This window comes from Gopherus evgoodei, chromosome 4, assembly GCF_007399415.2.
Source record: "Gopherus evgoodei ecotype Sinaloan lineage chromosome 4, rGopEvg1_v1.p, whole genome shotgun sequence".
NCBI classification, from domain to species: Eukaryota; Metazoa; Chordata; order Testudines; family Testudinidae; genus Gopherus; species Gopherus evgoodei.
Window position 1 is genome coordinate 77,261,623 of NC_044325.1, and position 7,777 is coordinate 77,269,399.

Genomic DNA, 7,777 nt, shown 5'->3' on the forward strand with positions numbered 1-7,777 from the left:
CCACCCCTGTAGCCATGCCCCATCAGCATTTCATCAGCACCCTGACCCCAAATGGGGATGGTGGGTCCTTTCTCCAGTTTAGAATACAAATATTTTTCCACATGTCCTTTCAGAAAGTGATGATAAGGAGTTTCCTCTGCTGAAGCACTACTTTCGCCAGGGATGGTTCAATCCTGCTGCTCAGGCCCAAGGCCACCATGTCTGCATTACAGTCAAAGCAAGGGGAAGATTAAAGTCAGATTTCAAACCATTTTCACTGAATTAAAGAGGTGGAACCAGTTCTATTAATGGCTGGGTCTACCACCCCACTTCTTCCACTCGCTGACCTTTAAACAGCAGGTCAAAGCTACCTCCCCTACTTTAACCATCTCACCAGGACTAGACAGAATCCCATGCTGATTCTGTGCTGACATGGTATTTAAATCATTCCCATAACGTCGTAGTGCTGCTTAAGGAAATAACATACGGGAAACCACAGTACCAGGTTTAGCATGTCCTCCCCCATCTACTCCTAGGTATCCCATTAAGTTGCACTGTGTTCAGAAGGATACAATTTACACAGTTTTGGTTGCTTGAGGTAGTATTTCTAATCCTCCAATGGGACTTTTAACATGTTTCTAAGTGTAGCCATACCACTATTATCAATTTACTATATGTATGTGTATAATGTCAGCTGTGCCCTGGGATACTATAAATAGATGGCACTGGATTGGCCCTTTCAGTCTCTTAAGGAACCTTAGGTATAGCTCCATTCCAAGATGTGAAGACAATTTACTTCATGGCTAAAATCCAGTGCATCATATGCTTCCTCAGAGTTGAGAGTCCCAGATGGTCCCAGGGTTTTGATCTCCTGCCAGATATGAATTCAAAAGGGATAACATTCATGGACTGGTTTGGAGTCATGGGCTTTGGTTTAGTTCATCAGCTTTGGTGAGATGGAATGAGTTAGGAAATTCTGAAATGATACAGCTTCATTATTGTGTTGTCCTTTAACTGTGCCTCCATAAATAGACTTGTTTCCTCCTGAAGAAAGATTAGGATATTTGGAGAACTAGACTTTCTCTCTCTTGAAAATCCTAAACAGACCTACTGGCCCAACCTGAGCAAAGGTGCAAAGAGCCTCACTTGTAACATATTCCAGCCTTCATGGGTCAGGTTCCGAGACTGCTTCAGAGCACAGGGATCCCCATCTCCTGATCTGATATCCAAATTGATTAGGTGAGCGTAGTGAGTCCATGCTCCTCCCAAGAGAGCCAGTACATTCACACAGGAACCTGCCTGTTTACAGAATGGATAGAGGCTTTACCTGCTCCCAGTGATACACCCTGAACCACAGCTATGGTATTGATTAATCATGTTTTTAGTAGAGGGGGTTTGCTGTTCAAGAAGACTTGCCAAACCTATGAAAAAAATGTAGAAATAGGGCTTTGTGTTGGGCTCAATTGGCTTATGAGTTGCTTGTTGTCTATTTTTTGGCTTGTAACTTGTTGGGCTTGTGGCTTGTTGCTTCTTTTTGATCGGCTACTGGCAAGCAGGGGCGGGGAGGGGGGAAAAGAGTCGGGGTGCACAGTGGGCCCACCACAGTCTCAGACTGCACACTGTGGGGATCTAGTCACATAGAGTATTGGGGTTCTTAGGGACTGGCTTGTTTTAGCCTTGTTTTGAAATGGGAATAGCTTGATTTCTGGCTTACTGTGAAAGTTGGGGTGCTTATTTACTGTGTGAAAGCTGGCAACTGTGCGTTCAAGCTGGAATCAGATAGTGGCTCCCACTTAACTCTGCCCTTATGAGGCACTCTTCAGGATAATAGAACCTGGAGTTCTCTTTTTATTCCTATGAAGAGCTCTGTGTAAGCTCTTTCACCAACAGAAGTGGGTCTAATAAAAGATATTACCATCCTCACTCACCTTGTGGGTAATATTCCTATCACCATCAGTCTCCTGGGCTAATCAAGCACTTAAACCAGATAGTGATAAATATACTTAGAAATGTGTCTCAGAAAATGCCTGACTAGGCTCTGAAGCAGGAAGGATGCAAGGAGCACCGTGAGGGACAATTATGGAGATACAATTTGGGATATAGCCTGAAACAGAAAGTAAGAAATATTTAATTCTGTTGTATCTAGGGATGTTCACATTATCCATATCAACATCTAGTCTTGCTTTACAGCACTCCTCCTAGGCTCACTGAGTTCCACATGTCTCTCATGCATTGTATAGAAGAAGGGTTTTTCCTTTTGCTAGCTTTGAGTTTTAGATCCCATGGTCTTAGTTAGGGTGCTCACTCTTGTACTATATGCCAATCTTTATACCATGTCGCCTTCTGTACATCTCTGTCAGATCCTCTCATCTCCTCTCTAGACAATACTGAACTTTTCACTTTCTACCTCTAATCATTTTCATCTCCCATCTTTGCACACCTCTTATTTCTGCTTTTTTAAGCTTATATTATTTATATATGAGTGACCAGAATTGAACTAAAATTGACAAAGTTTCATAGAAGTATCATAGAATGTCAGAGTTGGAAGGGACCTCAAGAGGTCATCTAGTCCAACCCCCTGCTCAAAGCAGGACCGATCACCAGACAGATTTTTGCCCCAAATCCCTAAATGGCCCCCTCAAGGATTGAACTCCCAACCCGGGGCTTCTTGCTGCAAAATTAATAGTAGTTACTGTTTCAATGTTTCCTGCTACAGAAGCAGCTCCTGAGGTAGTAGATGGAATACTAGTTAAACAAAACCTGTTCCCACTATTGTGCTCACATCAGCTTTCACACCCTCTTCTCCATACATAATTCTTCCCTATCCACACACCATTTAGATTTTACATTCATTTCTTCTGGTGCATTAGTTTGGGAGCTTTGCTCTCAAACTCAACAGTTTCAGCCACTGCCTCCCTAAGAAAGGGAAACTCCAGAGAAACTAACTGTGTACCTAAGCAACAGCTTAGATATTAATGCATCCTAGTAGGTATACTTGTTCTAATACAAACCTATAGAAAAATCTACAAAAGCAAGGGAGTGTAGGTCTGTCGTCATCTGGGGGGAGAGTACTACTTTAGACAAAAGTCATAGGCCAGCCCGACTTCAAAATTCACAGAAAATTACAGACCTAAAACACAGCCACCCGATTTTAACCCTGACCCCTGGACTAGAATGCCCACAGCTATATTTAATTAACAGAGTAGCACTCAGTGGTTCTGGTAATTTTCACTCACTCTACTCACACTGTCCACCGCAACACTGCATCTGTCACCCTGCCTTATCCTAACAGCTTTTGTCTGGCTCCATCCCCCTTTTTCACCCCCAGTACAGATTTTCTATCTTCATAGCTTGAAGCCAGTCTCTTCTGAAGCCACGGTCCAGGCAACTCTTCACTGCATCTTGGTGCTTGAGAACAGCCAGCGCCAAGGCAGCTGCACTACAGAATGGGCTGCTGCTTGGGAAGATAAGATTAAAGATTGGGCCAGAGGGTAAGGGCAGCTCCTGTAGACCTGTAGTGACTAGAATTAGCTTGTGACCAGACAAAACTGATGCTCTTGGTTTGAGGAGATCCCCTTCCTGCAATTGGATGTCACTTTATCATAACCTTAGTCCCAGATTTGGACCTTAGCGTCCAAAATATGGGGGTTAGCATGAAAACCTCCAAGCTTAGCTACCAGCTTGGACTTGGTACTTGCTGCCACCACCCAAAAAATTAGAGTGTTTTGGGGCACTCTGGTCCCCCTGAAAAACCTTCCCTGGGGACCCCAAGACCCAAATCCCTTGAGTCTCACAACAAAGGGAAATAATCCTTTTTCCCTTCCCCCCTCCAGGTGCTCCTGGAGAGATACACAGACACAAGCTCGGTGAAAATACACAGAGTGACTCCCCCTCTCTGTTCCCAGTCCTGGAAACAAAAGTACTTTCCTCTTCACCCAGAGGGAATGCAAAATCAGGCTAGCAAATCCAACACACACAGATCTTCCCCCCCTGATTTCTTCCTCCCACCAATTCCCTGGTGAGTACAGACTCAATTTCCCTGAAATTTCCCAGTAAAGAAAACTTCAACAGGTCTTAAAAGAAAGCTTTATATAAAAAGAAAGAAAAATACATACAAATGGTCTCTCTGTATTAAGGTGACAAAATACAGGGTCGATTGCTTAAAAGAATATTGAATAAACAGCCTTATTCAAAAAGAATACAAATCAAAGCACTCCAGCACTTATATTCATGCAAATACCAAAGAAAAGAAATCATATAACTTACTATCTGATCTCTTTGTCCTTACACTTAGAAACAGAAGATTAGAAAACAGAACTACTTCTCCAAAGCTCAGAGAAAGCAGGCAGCCAGAAAACAAAGACTCAGACACAAAATTCCCTCCACCCAAAGTTGAAAAAATCCGGTTTCCTGATTGGTCCTCTGGTCAGGTGCTTCAGGTGAAAGAGACATTAACCCTTAGCTATCTGTTTATGACACACTTCTGACTTGAACTTGGTGTGCTACAGTTACTGGGACCTGGGATAGCAGATTGCTGTGTGTGACTAGCCTGCTGCAACTCCTCTTGCATTGAAACCGGAGAGATTTTGGGCTGCTCAGAAGGGAGTAGTCCGCACAGCCCTTCACCCCTTTTATCCTGCACTACACACTGAGCAGTCAACACTGTTTTGAATGATCAAAGGTCCATTTAGCTTCATTCTTGGCTTTTCACCCTCTGATACATGGGCTGACAGTCTTTGTTCACCCTGCAATAACCACATATCCGATCCTCTCCAGCGCACAAACCACTTCTGCCATGGGACTGGAATCTTGTTCTCACAAAGCTCCTGGGGCTTCTGTCAAACTGTTCCCTACCATCTCTCTATAAAGCTGGTATTTTATTGTAGCCATAACATCAGCCTACAGTTAAGGAGATACATAGCCCATGATTAATGCCCCTCTTACGTAGCGTTCCATGTGCATAAGGTGGCCATGTGTTCACATCCAAATTTGTCTAAGGTAATCTGATTTTCTTCTTAAGCCATCTGCCTGTTTTTTATTTCTCAAACATTTGCATCTAAAGGAGTCCAGTCTTCATGTTTTAGATGTCAAAGTGTTTTAAAATGATAGTGGCATTGCATCACCACCATACTTGAGGTTGCATTGTGAAAATATGTAAAAGTTGATCTTCCTAAAGTCCTCTAAAATTGACATGCTTAGTAGGATTTCTTTGAAATTTGGTGTGCCACAGGAAGGTCAGGTTAGTGGCCCAAAAACTGAATAATTTGAGCTAAGGGATCCATCCAGAGATACAAGCCTTGAAAATAAATAGCAATTTAAAAAAAAAGTTTCAACATTTTGTTTTTTTGCACAGATCTAGAGATCAAACTATTGATGTGATGCAGGCCAAAATCATCTCAATCTGTCAAATTTTACCCCAAGGTAGTACATGCTGCCCACTAAATATTTTGGGGACCCAAACTGGGAACAATTTTTAAGACTGTGTACATTTTTACACTGCATATGCACCAACACAGGGAAAACCAGCTAGACCGTTTCCATTCCCACTATTTTACAGGCTTTAAAGCTTGACCCCTGTTAAGTGTTCTAAAATCTGAGTGGTTATTCACATCACTTTGAATTTGGTGTGCCTCAGGGGAGTATGGAGTTGCAGCACTAATCCAAAATTGGGGTTATTTGAGGTGTCTGAGTTACAGCCCCTCTCCCCCTCAAAAAAGCCCAGTTTCCTTCTGCTGCCTTGTATTGTTAAAGGGAGAGGCACTACTGACTGGATAAATCGCAACAGGCCTCTTGATGGCTGTGAACAGGGCTGGATTAACTTTTTGTGGGCCCCCATGGGGCAAGGTGTAGGGGGGCAGGATGGTCAGTCTCCAGTGTGAAGGGCAGGCTGGGGGCAATGAGGCACAGCGTGGTGGGACGCAGCCCAGCAGGAGGGCACTGTTTATGAACCTGCAGGTTCCAGATGCACAGCCCTGTGCTGCTCCTTCCTCTTGAGGTTGGACCCAAACCACACTGTCCCCCTGCCCAGTGCCCCACCCTTATCTCCAGCGCCCCCTCACCCAGACACTTCCACCACAGATCTGTATACCCAGCCCCAACCCTTCTCAGAGACCTCCCCCACTGGCCTCCCACCACAACTGCACAGCACCCTGCACACCACACCGCTTTTCCAATGTCCCCCCACCCGTAGATCCTCTCACTGCCCACCACCTTCCTCACAGTCCCACCATCACAGCTGCACAGCACCCCATCTTCCTGAGGGGATTCTGCACCAAAAAATTAAAAATTCTGCACACAATATTTTAAAATCCAGCAAATTTTATTTATCAATAAATACATGTGGAGGCTCCAACATGGCAGTGGAGAGCACAGGCCACTGATTGCATGGAGGTGGGAGATTACCCTGCAGCCTCCCCCCACCCCAGGACAGGGACTTGGCAGTGAGGCTGCACCTGGCCCTGACACAGTGCAAGGGCCAGGCCTGCCCCAGAAACACCCTGGGGTCCTGTGCCAGGTGCACCAGATATGTGTAATCAGGCTCAGCCCAGCAGCAGGATCCAAGTGCAGAGGGACTTAGTGTGGGGGGATCTAGGTGGGGGTAAGAGAGTGTGGGTGGGAGATCTGGATTCACAGCAGCTCACTGGAGGGTTCCAGGTGCAGGAGCAATAGGACTCTGCAGGGGATTTGGGTGAAGGTGTTTGGGGCTCGGCAGAGGGGGGTCTAGGTGCAGAGGAGGTGGGGTTCATTTGGGTGGGGGTCCAGGTGCAGGTGGTTGGGGCTCAGTGGGGTGATACAGATGCAAGGGAGGCGGGGCTTGTCAGGGTGAGGGTTCGATGGGCCTGCTTAACGAGAGTCCCAGCTTCTGCCAAGGGGATGTTACATGCTGGGCTCTAGCTTCACTCCTACCCCCACTTTCCCCCTCCCCATCTCTTCCTCACTGCTCCATCTCCTCCCTATCCCACCCCCTGCTGCATCTCTTCCCCCTCACCCACTTCATCCCCACTGCCTCTTTCCCCCTACCCCTGCTTCTCCTGTCCCCATGCCCCTTCCCCTCTGCTCCCCATCCCACCCCCTTCCTTCCTTCCCTGTGCCTCCACTTCACCCATCCCCTTCTCTTCCCCAGGCTTGGGGGGCAGGAGGGAAACCACCCCCCAGCATGAGCCGGTGGAGCGGAGTGGGTTGGGGCCGGTTCACTCCACTTCCCGCTGCCTGGTGATTGCAGGGCAGGCCTGACCCCACATTCACCAGGCAGCGGAAAGTGGGAGTGACCTGACCCCAGCCCACTTGGCTTTGCTTCCCTGGCTCCCAGCCTTGGGGGGCAGAAGAGAACCACCCCCCAGCACTCACTGGCGGCACAGCTGGGAGCCAGCTGAGCGGGCTGGGGCCAGGTTGCTCCACTTCACACGGTGCGCCCGACCTCTGCTGCAGTCCCCCGGCTGGGACATAGCTCAGGGGAAGGGGTGGAGTGGGGTCAGGACTGGGACAGAGCAGGGGTGGGAAGAGGTGGGGTGGGGCAGAGCAGGGGCAGCTTTCCTGGCTGACTCAGCCGGCTGAGGGGAAGATTGGTCTGTCTGGAGCCCCTTCTGACTCTGGGCCTGGCCTCATAGTAAACCCGGTACTGGCTGTGAACCCACCCTTCAATTAACATAACTCAGGATAAATTAATACCAAGCCTCCACCTAAAGCAAAAAGAGTTTTGAACTGAGCCTCTGGATGTTGCTCTGATTTGAGAGTCATGAGCTGCAATCTTATTTTGAGGGAGAATGTAACCCAAGTCTTTGGCCGGAGGGGACGAGGA